Raw genomic sequence first — 17,049 nt, forward strand, 5'->3', positions numbered from 1 at the left:
TGTATATGGGAATAATAATAACAATGACAACAATAATAAAATGACAGCTACCATTGATTTCAACACTTACTATGTGCCAGGCACTGTATGCATTATGTACTGAATCTTCCTGATGACTCAAGGAGATAGGCACTTAACAGAAGAGGAAATTGCAGTTCAGAGAGGTTGACCAACTTGCCCAAAGTCACACAGCTAACAAGTGATAGAGTCAGGAGGCCCATGACACTCTTGGATGATTATTTTCTTGAGCGTCCTCTCTTTATGAGTGGGGTGAGTGCTCACTCACCTGTCATTCCCAGAATCTAGCCCCAAAATGGTTCCAGAAATTCTTTGCAAGATTAGAAAGTAAAATAATATCAACTACCTCTTGTTGAACATTTAAGGAGTACTGGTAGTGTAGTGGGTTCTGCATTGGGTTGCTAACCACAAAGACAGCAGTTTGAATCCACAAGCTGCTCTGCAGTCCAAAGATGAGGTTTTTTGCTTCTGTAAAGATTTGCAGCCTTGGAAACCCTATACAGGGTCACTATGAGTCAGAACCGACTCAATGGCATGCAGCATCAGCAGCTCTTGAACATTTACAATGTGTAAGGATGTAATTATGGATTTCTAGGAGTCCTGGTGTGGCGCTGTGGGTTAATGTGCCAGACTGCAAAGCCGTTTGAACTGCAAGGTTGATGGTTCAAGCTCACCAGCTGCTCCTTGGAAACCCTATACAGGGTCACTATGGGTCGGAACCGACTCGATGGCACATAACAACAACAAAAACAATGCATACAATAAACCTAATTGTACAGATGAGAAAACTGAGGTCCAGAGAAGTAACCTATCTGAATTTAGAGTTGCATCTTGATTTGAAACTAGGTCTTTCCATCACTCTCTTCCAGAGGATGGGTGGTCTTAAAGCCAGCCTAGCAAGTTCCACAAAGGGGGCCCTGGGATGAGGGTAGGGGACACCCAGGGAGGTACAGACCTGGACAAGCAGACAAGGACATGCATCCAAGGATGGAAAAGGACTAGGCTCACCAGCAGCAAAGCTGTGAGGCATGGCTAAGACAGAGGGGTGTGGCTAAGACAGAGGGGTGTGGCTAAATTCTATCCCCAATTCTGGACATTAAATTGATCTGTCTGAATCCCAAGGCCATAGGGGAAGTAGCTCCCAACAAAGCAAACAGGAGAGAGTGGTACCCAAAAGTGCCCAGACACTGTGATTATAGGGAAGCCAAAATAAAAACCTGCGTCAGAAAAAGCAAGCTGCAGGGAGCCACGCTGGGAGGGAGGCTGGAGTGCTGGGGGTGGTGGCTGGAGCTGAGCTGGGTTTTGTCTTTGTTTTTCTGATTTCCAAATTCTCTGTAATGTGCTTCAGTTGCTTTTATAATGAAAACAATCAATTTATTCTTAAAAAAGAAAGTGGTTAGTAGCTCATGGGGGAGGGTCCAGAGGCACAGAAGAGCAGGAAGGAGTCAGGATCCGCTTAATGGTTGAATGCCAAACCCTGCACAGACCTTCTGAAGTTTGGGGGTGTCATGAAGGGTTGCCTGGAAGTGACGTTCAGCCTTTGATTCTGGTTAGGATTCCACCACCTCCCCTGCCTCAATCCAGGTCCCCTTCATTTCTGGCCTCAGTTACTCCAAGAGCCCCCCTCTGAAGTTTCCCCACTTCCCCTTCACATCCTCCATTCCATTTTCCTACTGCAATCACAGAGCTCTTTCTAAAATGCGAATGAGATCACAGACCTCCTCTGCTTAGTACCTTCCATGGCTCCCCACTTCCCTACAGAAAATGTCTGGACTCCTTGGACCTTGCATGTTTGGCCACTGCTGACCTCTTTGGCTTCACACTCTGCCTAGCCAAACTGAGTCTCCCAGTTCCCCAAATGCTCTGTTTCCCTTTGCATTTCCTCACTTCAACCAGGCTGCTTCTCTGCCTGGAGCCCTCAGTCCTTCCTTCCTTAACTTGACCATTGTTGCTGTTAGATCAGTTCCAACTCACAGTGACCCAATGCATAACAGACAGAAACACTGCCCAGTCCTGCACAATTCTCACAATTGTTGTTGTTACACTTGAACCCATTGCTGTTGCCCTGTGCCAATCCATCTATCTCATTGGGGGTCTTCCTCTTTTTAACTGACACTCCACTTTACTAAGCATGATGTCCTCCAAGGATTAGTCCCTCCAGATAATATTAAGTATGAGAGAAAAACTCTTACTATCTGTGCCCTGCACTCTTGCCCTAACTCTAACTTACCCCTCGGTAGTCAGCTTCTGGGCTGCGCAGATAATTGCAAGGTTGGCAGTTCAAACCCATCAGCTGCTCCTCAGGAGAAAGACCTTTCTGTTCCCATAAAGATTTACAGCCTTGGAAACCCTTTACAGGGTTGCTGTGAGTCAAAACCAACTGGATGGCACCTAAGAACTGTCGAGCGTTATCGGTGGGAGTGTAAAACGGAACAATCATTTCTGAAAGCAATCTGGCACATGTGTCAAGAGCTTGAACACTTTTCAGACCTGCTGGCCGAGTGATCCCATTCTTGGCCATCTATCCCTAGGAATTAACTCAAATATAGAAAAAGCTTTATGTACACAGCTTTATGAAGTGTTTGTTTATTTTTTACAATAGCAAAAACCTGAACAGCCCAATTTTTTAAACAGCCGCTTGGCTCTGTATACTATATTACACAGTTACACAGTGTCAACTGCTTCATAATGCCTAAGGTTTACTGATTTGGTAACGACTCATTTAATATTCTTATCAACCTTACAAGGAATTGAGGTACCGAGAGATTAGGTAACTTGTCTAGAGACAAACAGGAAGCCTATGATTTGAACCCATGCTTTTACCCTGACACTAAAAGGATTTAAAAGGATTAAAAGCGACCCTGTGGGTGTTTAGAAAATACTTTTGATACAAGTCAGGAGAAAATAATCAAGATAAAATTTATACGTACATCTAGAAAGGGGACAATACACTAGGGAGGTCCACACTACTTGGAATATGCAATCATCTGAGATCAAAAGGGCAGTATTCGCCCAAGGACAGAGTTCAGAAGGGATAAGAGAGAAGAACAAAAGAGGGTAAAAAAATTATATTTATACATAGAACAATGATGCTGTTGTTTTAGTAGTTGTTAAGTCTAATCTGACTCACATGACCCCATGGGGTACAGAGTAGGACCTGTCCCATAGGATTCTCTTGGTTATAAGATTAATGAGAGCAGATTGTCAGGTTTTGCTCCCATGCTTCTGTGGGTAGGTTCAAACCGCCAATCTTTAAAGCTAGCAGTTAGCAGCAAACTATTTACACCACCTAGGGAGCTTGGGCACAGTGCAGGACTGAGCAGTGTTTTGTTCTGTTGTGTACCGATGCAAAGTCACCTAACAACAGGGACCATAAGATGGCCACTCTTCGGAAACTCAATACAGGGTCGCGGTAAGTTAGAACGGGCTCAATGGCACTTAGCAATAACATGGACCTTAGGAAGGAGCCTTCGTGGTGTTGTAGGATATACACTGGACTGTTAACAACAAGGTTGGCAATTCAAATCCACCAGTGGCTTCATGGGAGAAAGACGGCACTACTGGCTGCTATAAAGATTTACAGTCTCAAAAACCCTATATAGGGTCACTATGAGTCAGTAAATAGTCTTGATGGCAGTGGTTTTGGCTTTGGTTTAGGGACCTAGGAGCCCTAGTAGAGCTGTGGGTTAAATGTTGGGCTGCTAAACACAAGGTCAGCAGTTCAAATCCACCAGCTGCTCTGAGCTAGAAAGAAGAGGCTATCTGTTTCCATACAAATTTAGTCTCAGTCAATTAACAATTAGCAATTAATTTGGTCTTCTTGCTTTAGGGACTGCGTTGTTGTTTTAAGTGCCATCAAATCAGTTCTGATTCATAGCGATATTCTTTCTATAGGGTTTCCGAGGAGTAGCTACTGGGTTTGAATCGCTGACCTTGAGGGTCCAGTGCTTATTCTATCTATAGTGCCACACCTGGACTCTTATGGACCTTATTGTTGTTAAGTGCCGTAAAGTTGGTTCCAACCCATAGCGACCCTGTATAGGGTTTCTGAGGAGTGGCTGGTGAGCTTGAACTGCTGACCTTTCAGTTCAAACCAACTTTGCGGTCCAGGGCATTAACACACACCAGGACTCCTTAGAGTAATATACGTATGTATGTGTATATTATATATGTGCGTTGTGTGTTGTTGTTGTTGTTAAGTGCCGTCGAGTTGGTTCTGACCCATAGTGACCATATATAGTGTTTCTAAGGAGCATCTGGTGAGCTTGAACCACCAACCTTTCAGTCTGGCGCATTAACCCACAGCGCAATATATATATATATATATAGTGGTGGTTATGTGCCGTGGAGTCAGTTCCGACTCATAGTGACTCTATTATAAGGTTTCCGAGGCTATAAATCTTTACGGGAGCAGAATGCCTCATCTTTCTACCATGGAATGGACTGTAATTTCCATGAGATTAGCAGCTTGACTTGTAACCACTACGCTACCAGTGTTTGGAGGACAGTGGAAAGAAATATCAAAAAGCTAACAACAGTGGTGTTTCAGGCTTGGGTTTGCTGTACATTTAATTTCCCTATTCTCTGAATTTCCTGCAGGCTGGTTAAGTGGCTTTTTAAAGGAATATTTTAAATAAAACTAAACATTCAGCAAACTTTGGCCTAACAAGTCACTGTTCCTAAGCTCCTTTCCACTCTTAGCAACCCACAGGGGTTTCTGCCTCAGGCCCCGAAGGTTTGTGAGCAGGAAAAAGGGGCTCAGAGGCTCAGAGGTCCACAGCACACCCAGAGCCCCACTCCAGACCCAGCCCAAGAGTCGAGTCAAGAAGGGTCCCCTTGTAGGGGGTACAGTTAGTTGGTGTCACTGGAGAGAGCCATGCTGAGGAAAGTCTGACCACGTCACTTACTCTCTAGCTTAAAATCCCTCTCGAGTTCCCTTCACTTTCAGGGTGCAGTTCACACTCCCCAGCCTGGTACCCGGGGGACCCCATCTGCCACATTCATCCCAGCAGGTATAGTCTCATAACGCCCCTCACTCCAGCCCCACCACACCACCTGCAGGCTGTGCCCACCACCAGGCCACACCGCCCAGCTGGACTCCTGCCAGGTTTCCATCAACCAGCTTAACTTGGCTAGGGTATCAACACCTTGGGGGAAATCTTCCTGATCACCACCCACTCCCAGGCTGCATTTGGAGCAGCTCCTCTGAGCTCCCTGGGATACCACCACTGTCCCTGCATTGCCCAGCTGTGCCTCTGTGTGGTGCTGTGAGAGAGCTGTGAGCGCCTCCAGAATCTGGTTCTTGGGTGCACCCCCACATGGTCCCAGAGCTCACTTGCTCTTCTGCCAGGTCTCACTCAGCTTAAAGGTTACTTTCCATTTCCAACAGGAGCCAAGCCTCCCTATTTTCTGATCCCATAGTCCCCTGCATTCTTTTCACCACACCTTTGTTGTTGTTAGGTGCCATCGACTCACAGCCACCTTATGCACAGCAGAACGAAACACTGCCCGATCCTGGGCCAACCTCACAATTGTTGCCATGCTTGAGCCCACTGATGCTGCCACTTTGCCAATCCATCTCGCTGGGGGTCTTCCTCTTGTTTCTCTGACCCTCCGCCTTTGTACTGCCCCTTCAAATACTCCCAAGGATCCATCACTCACAAGGGCAGTCACCACAGATTGGGTGTTTAAGAGCTCAGCCCACACTAGGCGCTCAATTCTCTGAATGCATCACTGAGAAGAGGGGATTTCCTGGGGCAGAGGGACACTTGGAAGCTGAAAAGTTAGCCAGGAGAGCATTCTGAGCAGAAAGGCAGTGTGTACAAAGCATGGAAAACTGCTAGACTTCCTGGGGTCACAAAGGTTTCTCAAACATGACTCCCCGGCCCAGGAGAGGCAATAAACTGTGCTGGGAGGAGGTGGGAATACACCCAAGAAGGTGAGTTCCACCCATGAGGGAAAAATCAAGACTTGTAGACGGTGGGACGTACAGATGGGGGAAGGGGAGATTTCAAAAGAGCAACACCAGAAAAGGGTTCAGCAGGTGAAAGGGCAGGAAAGCGGGCTGGGTCTGCTGCAGGCAGAGAGCAGGAGCTTGAAGTGGAAGAGAGGAGAAGGGAGCCAGGGGCAGTCCATAAAGAACCTGAGCTCCAGGCTAAGGCTGAGGAGGGTTATGAGAGGTCCCTGAGCTGGGGAGGGCTGAAGTCAAGGCTTTTGTTGGATAGGCCGTTATAGGGCCAGAAGCATGGCCTATGGGAAGACAAGCAAGTGAAGGCCAGAGAGAGAAGCTGAGGTTTCTCATTTTCCAGAATCAAAGTCCCCGTGTCCAAAGTTTGGCTCCCATGACCCCTGCCCTCCATATGCCCAGATTCCACAAAGCCTAGATCCCAGAGCCTCAGCTGCTGTCCCCTACCTCAATCCCAAAGCCCCCCAGTCAGGCCAGGCCAGGCCAGCCTAGAAATTTACTCCTGGGAATTTCCTGTGAGGAGTTAGGTTCCCTAGGACCCTGGATCCAATTAGGCCAGGTTTCCGCCCTGGGAAGGCCTGTTTTCATTGTGATGGCAGAGTTGATCAAATGGGGGTGTGGGGTGGGGGTGGGTGCCTGGCCCCCCCGGTCAGTGAGAGCTGGGAAGTTGCCTCCTCCTCAGCCCACCCAGGGCAGCGACCCCCTTTAGTGCCCGACTGCCGGCCCTCATCTGGGGAATGGTCCAATATATCTTTCTCAGGGCTGAGAGAATGTTTTAAACACATTTCCCTCTCTACCTCATTTTACCCCAGTAACCTCCAGCTCCTGACCCCATAGAGCATTGCTGCCAGCACAAAATGATAATGATAGTTACTCACCAGGCACTTAAGAAGTGGCTCTCTTCCTACCACTTACACACCCCGAGCAGATGCTCTAAGCATTTCAAAATATAACGAGAAATTCAGAAAGATACTTAAGAGTAAAACAGCTTAATGACTTATTACAAAGCCAACCTCCAGGGTACCAGCCCTCCAGTCCCCTAAAGGTCCCCACTCTGGCATCTATGGTAACCTCTTCCTTTTAGGAGTCAGGAATGAAATTAAGAGAGATACGTAATTTGCCCAAAGTCACGCAGTGTGACAAGTGTTTGAGGGCACTGAAACCCTCACTGTGTGACTTTGGCAAGTCCACTCCCTCTCTGAGCCTCCATTTCCTCCTCTATAAAAGGAAGCAGTTCAAGTAAAACATTGCCTCAGTGGGGCAATGAGGCAACTCAGGGGTACTCAGCAAGCCCAGGTTTAAAGTTAAGCTTATGTCCAAAATCCCCAAGCCTCAGTTATTTCATCAGTAAACTGGAGATGGTCATAGTATTTCCACAAGGCTGTTGTTGAGAACTGAATTACAAAGTCTTCAGAATATGGCTAGCACACAGTGAAGATTGGTGTTAGATTCTCTAAGGCATGTTTTGTTACGTACCGTGGAGTCGGTTCCGACTCATAGTGACCCAGCACAGGGTTTCCGAGGCTGTAAATCTTTACGGGAGCAGAAAGCCTCATCTTTCTCCCATGGAACAGCTGGTAGCTCCGAGCTGCCAACCTTGAGGTTAGCAGCTGGATTCATAACCACTACGATACCAGAACTCCTCTCTGAGGTATAAGGGAAACCAAAAGCCCAAACCTGTTACCACTGAGTCCATTCAGATTCATAGTGATTCCACAGGACAGAGAATGGCCTTATAGCGTTTCCAAGGCTCTGTGACCTTTACACATGTGCACTGCCACCTCTTTCTCCCACAGGGTGTCTGGTGGGTTCAAACTACTGGCCTTTTGGTTAGCAGTTGAATGCTTCACCACTGTGCCACCAGGGCTCCCTCCCCCAAAGTATTCCAGAGATGAGCAACCAGTATGCTAACATGGTTGGGGCAGTGAGAAGGGCTGCAGCTGCTCTGGGCAGCTTACAGGAACCATAGGACTGCTGTGCTGACTGGCAGAGGTTTGGGTTTGGGTTTGGGATTAATTCAAAACAGGAAAGCAGACTCCTGAACCCTAGCTTCTGGCCTGGCCACCAGGAGTCCTGTGCTGGGAACCTCAGGCCGGTGGTCACCACGGCTGTGGGTTAACGCACCAGACTGTAAAGGCGCAGTTCAAGCTCACCAGCTGCTTCTGGGAAACCCTGTACAGGGTCACTATGGGTCAGAGTGGACTCGATGGCACTTAACAACAACATTGTATCTCAGGGTCCTGGGACAGGATGCCTGTGGGACAGGTCTGAAAGGCTCAGGCCCAGTATGGAGGCCGGAGGCAGAGTGGACCCTGGGCAGGCAGTGAGGAGAAAGTTGGATTGCTCAGAGAGAGGGATAGGGAGCGTTAGGGTGGAAGAGTGCATGGGGGCAAACAGGTTAGGGAATACCTACCACTAGGCCAGGCCCCACCCACTTCATCTTTTACACCCTCCTTCCCCTGCACCCTGCTCAAGAGGCTGCCATCTTGATTATGCCATGTGCGTCCCCACCTCAGGGCCTTTGCCTAGGTTGTTCCCTCTGCCTGGAATGCCTTTCACCTAGTTAGCTTCAGGTCACTGTTCAGATACCACCACCACCACCCCATACACCATTATCATCCTTCACACAATAAACCTAAAGCGTGAAGCTAGAGGGAAGCCTTCATCATGGAAAAATTCCTTCCCATCGATTTACCCAAATCCATAATCATATTGGTGTGACCTTTTATATGATGTCTGTCTCCCCCCCATACCCCCCACCCCCAAGCAGGCCATGTCAGTTTTCCTCACAACCATCCCCAGTATCTAGCACAGGATCTGGTATATAGTAAATGCTTAAGAAATTCTGCTGGGTGGAGGCGGAAGATGGAAATGGGTTGCCTGCTGCACCACTCCAAGGAGATCAGGCGGGTGCTGGTACGTACTGGGTGTGGGTGCCTGAGGGTAAACCTGGGGGCTGTATGCAAGGCCTAGAATGTGGAGCTGCAGTCTTCTGGTGTAAAGGAATGTGTACATGCAGGTTGCACGTGAGTGTGGAAAGCACAGGAGAGCCCGAGTTTGCCTGAGTGAGAGCCATAGTGTGTGAGGAGGATGAACAAACACAAGGTACAGCAGAAACATGGTGGTATGTGGAGTTTCCTGGGAGGGCCTACAGGAATCTACAAGAGGGCTTCAAAGAGTTTGTGAAAACATTCCTTTTTCTTTCAAATTCATTTTCGCACAAGCTTTTTGAAGGTCTTTTGTATGTACATGTAAACCTGGGGTTGTCAAGAATGGTATGTGTGGGTTCCTGTGTGCTATGTGTGTATCATGTATACAGCACACACACCGGCCAACATGTCTCCTGAGCAGTTCTGGTGTTTCTGAAAGAGCAGGCGAGCTCTCCAAATTAGTCATGATGGAGTGGTGGGTAGGGTCGGGTTGGGCATGGGATAACTGATAATATGGATCTGTGTGAGCACTGGTGTTTGAGTAGGTCTGGTGGTGCCCCACCCCCACAGAACCCAGAGCAAGGATCCTGACGCCTTCGTCCAAAGCCCAGAAAAAGACCCAAATAGTAGCGTAGTGGTTACGAATCGGGCTGCGAACCTTAAGGTCAGTGGTTCGAAACTACCAGTGGCTCCACAGGAGAAAGATGAGGCTTTCTACTCCTGTAAAGATTTACACCCTCGGAAACCCTGTACAGGGTCGCTATGGGTCGGAACCGACTCGACGGCACTTAACAACAACAATAACAACAACAAAGACATTCTTATGGCCACAAGAGGAGACAGGAACAAAGCAGGGCCCATTGAGGCCAGAGTCAAATCCCTTAGCCTTCCCCACATACACACATTGCCCAACATACTTCACTCCACAGCCACCTCCCTAATTCCTACCCAGCCTCCTAAACTCAGCTCCAGCTCCAGCCCCAGGTTCCAAGAAACTGTCCCACAACACAGCTCCCAGTGCACTTCCACCACAGCCCACTTCCCAGATCCCAGCCCAGGGCTGGGCCCTCAGCTCGCCTCAGCAATGCTCACAGCAGCTAGCCCCCACTGCAGAGGTGAGACTAAAGAGCACCTGGAACAGATTCCTCAACGAGGGCTTCTTCCCGCTCTTGAACCCCAGCACAGACACTGTGTGACCCCTTGATTCCTGGGGAGCATCAGGAGGTGGGTGTGGCCTTGGACAAGGCCACTCCTCCCTTCCTGATTTAGTTCCCCCAGTAAGTGAGTGAGGCTTCACTACATCTCTATGACGTCCACCCTTCCAATAGTGCGTGAGTCTAGGTCTCCCATGAGTCCTCAAGAACTATGCACGTACAGACCCTCGCATATAGGCATCATTGGGCTACGAGTAACCATGTCTTCTTCCCCCAGGACACTAAGCCTGGCCAAGACCCTAGACAATGGCCCCACACATTACTGCAGAGATAAGAGGGGCTCATGAAACACAGAGGAGCCAAACATTCTGGGTGCATGTGTTCATTCATTCATTTATTCATTCATACATTCAACACTGAGCACGAAGCTGCTTGCCCTCCATAGCTCACCAGCCAAGTGGGAAGAAAGAGGCAACTGAAGCCCTGAAGTTACAAGGTAACAGGCTGGGTGATTCTAACCCTCTTATTCCTGTCCGGTTGTTAATCTGGGGGTGGGGGTGGGTGCAGGTGGGTGCCCTGAACATTCAGTAAAGAGGAGTCTCTCTAGCGCTGAGAACTATCTGGCAATGGGAGGATGAAGGGAGAAATCCCACTAGAGGGGGTTTTTGGCAGGGATGAGAAGCCCTATTGTTAAAGATGTTGAAGGGGATGCCTGCTTTGTCCAGTGGTTGGGTGATGTTAGGCTTTCCCTCAACAGCTGAAGGATTCTAAGAAGGAACTGATATGAGCTTTGAGGCCATATGCTGGGTTCAAATCCCAGTAACACCACTTACTAGCTCTATGAACTCAGGCAAGTTACCTAAGCCCTCTCTGCCTCAGTTTCCTCATCAGTAAAATGGGGGTGGAAACAACAAAGAGTCTTGGTGTGGCACTGTGGGATAAGCACTGGACCACTAAACTGCAAGGTCGGCAGTTCAAACCTGCTAGCTGCTCTTAGGAAGCCCTTTACAGGGTTGTAAAGTTGGAACCAACTCGATGGCACTTAACAACAACAACAATGAGAAGGGGACCATGTGTGATATGCACTGGACTGTGAATCACAAGGTCAGCGGTTGGAGCCCACCAGTCGCTCCACAGAAGAAAGATGAAGCTTTCTGCTCCTGCAAAGACACATAGCCTCAGAAACCCTATACAGGGTTGAAATGAGTTGGAACCAACTCAACAGCACTTCACGCCAACAACAACGAGGAATAATGTAGTGGTATAGGATAAGCATTGGATGGCTAACCACAAGGTCAGCAGTTCAAGCCCACCAACCACTTCTTGGAAACCCTATAACAGGGTCACTATGAGTCAGAACTGACTCAACAGCACTTAGCAACAATGAGGAAAGGTCCCTGTGTGACACAGTTTGCACTTGACTACTGGTGGGTTAATGTGCCAGATTGCAAAGCCATTTGAACTGCAAGGTCGGCAGTTCAGGCTCACCAGCTGCTCCTCAGAAACCCTATATAGGGTCGCTATGGGTCTGAACTGCAAGGTTGGTGGTTCAAGCTCACCAGCTGCTCCTCAGAAACCCTATATACGGTCGCTATGGGTTTGAACTGCAAGGTTGGCAGTTCAAGCTCACCAGCTGCTCCTTGGAAACCTTACATAGAGTCGCTATGGGTCAGAACTGACTCGACAGTACTTCACACCAACAACAACCTAAAGGTTGACACTTTGGAAAAATGGTCTGGTGATCTGCTTTCATAAAGATAGTTGTTGTTGTTGTTGTTGTTGTTGTTAAGTGCCTTCGAGTCAGTTCCGACTCATAGTAATCCTGTATAGGGTTTCCAAGGAACAAATAGTGAGCATGAACCATCAACCTTCAGCTCAAACCAGCCTTGCAACCCAGTGCATTAACCCACAGCATTATACCAGGACACCCCATAAAAATACAGCCATGAAAGTCTATGAAGCAATTCTCTGAACACATGGGGTCACCACCAATCAGAATAAATTCTAAGACAGTGAATTTGGTTTTTCTTAAAACCTATAAAGCCTATTAGAATATGGCCTGGCACAAAGTGAACACTCCATACTTTCAATACATAAGACTGTGAGAGTCCACTTTGTTAAATTCCAAATCCAATATCATGCTAAGTCTCCCAAATGTCAAAGGTTCTAAGATGGAAAGCGCCTTGGATGTTTGGGTTCTGAGACTGGAAGAGTCTGGGATTCTTAAGTTCTGTGATTTAATCATCTCATTATTTCCTAACAACAGCCCAAGCCTCCCTGGGGAAGGGGAGGGCAGATCTCAGTGTAACTTCATCTCCCAGGCCCTGCCCAGCTGCCATGGCTGCTGCTACACCTGGGCCTTACGCATTTCCTCCCCTTTACGAAAACCCCCAGAGTCCTGGTGTGACGCTGTAGGATAAGAATTGAACTGCCAACCACAAGGTTGGTGGTTCAAATCCACCAGCCACTCCTTAGAATCCCTACACAAGGTCAATATGAGTCAGAACCCACTAGACAGCATTTAACAACTAAAGTGCTAACTCCACCTGCTCATTCATCTGCATGGGGCTTAAGAATGTTCCAGAGGTGTAGACAGGAAAGAAACGCAAATAAATAATTTGTTGTTGTTAAATACTGTCAGTTGGTTCCAAGGAGCAAATGAGATCATTTCAGATGCTCATAAAAGCCACAAGAGGAAATAGAAAGAGGATGGTGTGACTGAGAATGACAGTGAGAAGTGGCTTTAAGGCATGTGGTCAGGGAAGACCCTCTGAGGAGGTGACATCTGAGTTGAGACTTGTGAAATAAGGTGCCAGTCATGCAAATATTTACCGAAAAGCATTTCAGGCAGAGGAATAGCACATGCAAAGGCCCTGCTAACCAGCTTTGTAAACTCAAGGCCAAAAAATAAGCTGCAGTGGCTGGAGGTAAGGAGACTTAAGGCTGAGAGGTCATAGGGGTCAAACCTTATACACTTGGCCCAGAAAGGACTCTGGATTATTTTTTCCTTCTAAATATCTAGGGAAACCTCAGAAACATTTCATAGGGGTGGGGTGTGGGAACACAAGCTGAGCAAGGCTTTCAGGGTCCCCAGATCACTTATTCCTTCTGTAACAACCATGATGTTTGTCAAAATCAAGACAGGATAATGAACAATCCTCAAAATTCAGATGGTGTATACTGAACCAAGCATCCAGCCAGGGTGAGGAGACACCCCAGACACTGTCATTATTACTCCTAACAACTCGTAAGAGAGTACCCTATTCTATTGTTATTATTGTTAAGTGCCATCGAGTCGGTTCCGACCCATAGTGACCCTGTACAGAGTTTCCGAGGCTGTAAATCTTTACGGGAGTAGAAAGCCTCATCTTTCTCCTGCAGAGCAGCTGCTAGTTTCGAACTGCTGACCTTAAGGTTTGCAGCCTGATTCGTAACCGCTATGCTACCAGAGCTCCCATTCTAGAGATGAGGAAATCAAAGCTCAGAGTGGGGGATAATGTACCTAAGGTCATACAAAATGTGGCACAAATGGGATTTAAATCCACCATCAGGATGGTCTGTGCAAATCCTTTGTTTCCAAGCTTCCTCTTCTTTATCAAGAGACCTTCCCTGGGGACTCCGGTAGGCACCCATTGAATACTGCCCTGGCTAGTGCTTTCTGCACCTGCAGTCTCACCTCTTCTTCCCTGTTGGCAATAAAGCCTGAAGGCCTGCACTTTTATCTTACATGTCAGTGTCTAACCTAGGCTGGATGATTCAGGCACTGGACAGATGAATGGATGGATACATCCAATCCAGCTGAAATAACTGGCTGAAAAATGAATGAATGCCCAGTGAAGTAATAAAGGAGTGATCTAGCAAATAAATGAATGAACAAACTATTCAATGGCAGGTAAATGAACCAATGAAGGGATGGATGACTCCTCACATTTCTGAGAAGTTGTTGTTGCTAAGTGCCGTCAAGTCGGTTCCGACCCATAGTGACCCTGTATAGGGGTTTCCGAGGAGCGACTGGTGAGCTTGAACTGCCGACCTCGCAGTTCAAACGGCTTTGCAGTCTGACGCATTAACCCACACACCACACCAGGACTCCAAGCAGTTAAATGTCTGCAGAGAATGTGTGGAGCCAGGCTAGCTTCAGACCCATGCCTAACCTATACCCCAGGGCCATGTTGTCTCCAGATAGCCCAGTGCTCAGCCGCTGGGACAAATCAAGTGTTCAAGGGTCTCCTGAACTCATTGGATGCTGGCAGTGGGTACAGTGGTTCACTATCTGCTGATAGTCCTACAGCCTCAAGTACCTAAGAGGCCAGGCATCTGGTCCTAGATGGGATTCAAATCACTGGATGACTTCAAGCCAATGGCTCCCCTTCTCTGAGCACAGATGGCTTCTCCAGGCCCTTGCAATGCTGACTTCCTTTGTGGGGTAGGTCTCTGGATTTTTATACCATCATTAGTGTTTCAAACCCATCAGCTGCTCCTCAGGAACCCTATACAGGGTCACTATGAGTCAGAACTGACTCAATGGCAGTTAACACCAGACTTAGCACAAGAATCAGAAAGATTCTAATACAAAAACTTGTTGTTAACTGCCGTGGAGTCAGTTTTGACCCATAGCGACACTATATAGGGTTTCCGAAGCTGTAAATCTTTACGAGAGCAAAAAGCCTCATCTTTCTCCCGCGGAACTACTGATAGTTTCAAACTGCTGACCTTGAGGTTAGTTAGCAACCCAACTCATAACCATTACGTTACCAGAGAACAATGAGGCTTTCTGCTCCCTTAAAAATTTACAGTCTCATAAACCCTGTACAGGGTCACTATGAGTCGGAACCGAGTTCACGGCACACCACCACCACCACCATTAGCAGCTACTCCCCATTCTTACAGTTAAACATATGATAAAAAAACTAGAAGGTGGAAAATAGTCCTGTCCACAAGTACCAATTCTTCTAGGAAAAGGCCCAAGACAAGGAGTCTGTGGGCCTGAACTTAAGCCATCCTCTGCTACGGTTCAATCTCCTCAAGCCTCACTTGTCTAACTTTTAAATGAGGATGCTGTTCCCCACCTCGGACAACTTCAATTCCACCAAATTTCTGGACGAACGGGTGTGATAACAACCACGCACCACGCTATGCAATTCCAGAAGAAGGGATTCCGATGGGGATACAAGGTGAGAGGTGGGCTGTCACATTCCAGTGCAGTTCTGTCCCAAACAAAGCTTCCACTTGGGCCAAGAGCCCGAAAGGAGAACAGTGGAGAGTCTACAAATGGAGGCCTACATATCTAGGTCCTGTCTCAGCTTCCCTTCTAACTGGGCGAGTCACTTCCCCTCTCTGGACCTGTTAAACCTCCTGAAAACTGGTCAGCTTGGTCCCCTCTGGCCCAGGCACATCAAGTTCTGTAGCCCTGAACCCAGCGTCCAGCCCTTGACTCTGTTCTCCAGGAGCTCACTCTGACCAGCAGAGCCAGGACACAGACCACAAGTGAGGTTTGAGGGGTGTCCTAGAGCAAAAGGTTCGCCTAAGACAAACTAACTTTCCCAAAAGGGAAAGCTTTCTACCAGGACCAACTGTTCCTCAGGTTGTCCCAACCACCCCAGACTTTTGGGGCCTGAACTTCAATCCTTTCTGCAGTCATAGAGCTAGCAGGCCCTGACCTGTCCAGTGAGATATGTCAGGAACTTAACCAAAGTCCACACTACCTCCAACAGAAGAGCCTCCAGGGTCTGGGGCAGGGGTGGCAGAAAGGGGTAAGAGTACACAAAAGTGGGAAGGTTGCGAATCCTAGAACTGCAAGGCCCCTCCTCTCAGACAGGGGCTGCAGGCATGCACCCAGCCCAGAGCCCACAGCTGGGCATTCATGCCACTGTGGGGGGTCAGGAGGCCCACCAGGCCCGGGAAGGGATTTTCCAACGGCAAACCACCAAGCACACTTGCCCGAAGGGTCTAGGGGTTACCCAGAGCCCAGTGCAAAATTGCTACCTAACGATGCTAGGCCACCCATGAAGGAAGCAGGCCCACACTATATACACAGCTAGGAGAGGTCCACACCACCCAGGGGCAAGGTTTGGGGTGGGGGCCATGCTATTTCCTCAAGTCAGGGGCCTTAGATGGAAACTCCAGGCCCACTCCATCCCCTATTGCCAGTCTTCTCCCCCAAATCTAGGGATATCATTCCTTTCAATGCCATTTTGATAGAGGCTCTTCCAAAAGACGTCTGCTGGCTCCCTAAAACCCCCATCTTCAACCCTCCGCATTCCCGGCGCAGTTAGGAGGAAACCATCAGTTAACTTTCCCCAAAAATCCCGTAAAGGTAGCTGGCTGAGGGTAGAAATGGGCCCGGAGATCCTTTCGCGGTATTTCACCGCCTTCCCCCAAAAAAAGCTTAAAAAAAAAAAGTTTCGGAGTTAACTTTAAATTCCCAGCCCTCCCCTCCAAATCTCCTAGCGGCTTCCTTTTTTTTTTTTCTTTAAAGTGCAATCGCATTGTGTCTCACCTCCCCGAAAGGCTCGCGGCTCTCGCCAAAGAAAAGGAAAAAAGCCAACCCTTCGGGTGCCCCCTCTGCTTTCCAGCCGCCTCTCCCACATTCTCAGACAGTTTTATTAAAATTTTCAGACAAAAGAAAAACAAAAATGGCAGCCTGGCTTATTTTTAAAACAGGACAGGGACGCCATATTCTGCAGATCTGCAAAAAAAGGGAGAAATCCGGCGCTGGCCGCCCCACCGGGCCGGCTGCAAAGTGCGCGGAACCGCGCCGTTTGCAATCGGTTTATTTGCATTAAGCCCCATGAATCATTGTTTACCGGAGAATTGCAGCAGGTTTGAATAGCCCGGCTTATGAAAACACACACACATATATACACACATACACACACACACACGCGCGCGCGCACGCACACACACACACACATTCGGAGATCAGACCTAGACACGCCACCGGGGACACTTCCTACCCGCGCGCCGCCGCCGCTCCGGGCCC

Source organism: Chrysochloris asiatica, unplaced genomic scaffold (assembly GCF_000296735.1).
Source record: "Chrysochloris asiatica unplaced genomic scaffold, ChrAsi1.0 scaffold00047, whole genome shotgun sequence".
NCBI classification, from domain to species: Eukaryota; Metazoa; Chordata; class Mammalia; order Afrosoricida; family Chrysochloridae; genus Chrysochloris; species Chrysochloris asiatica.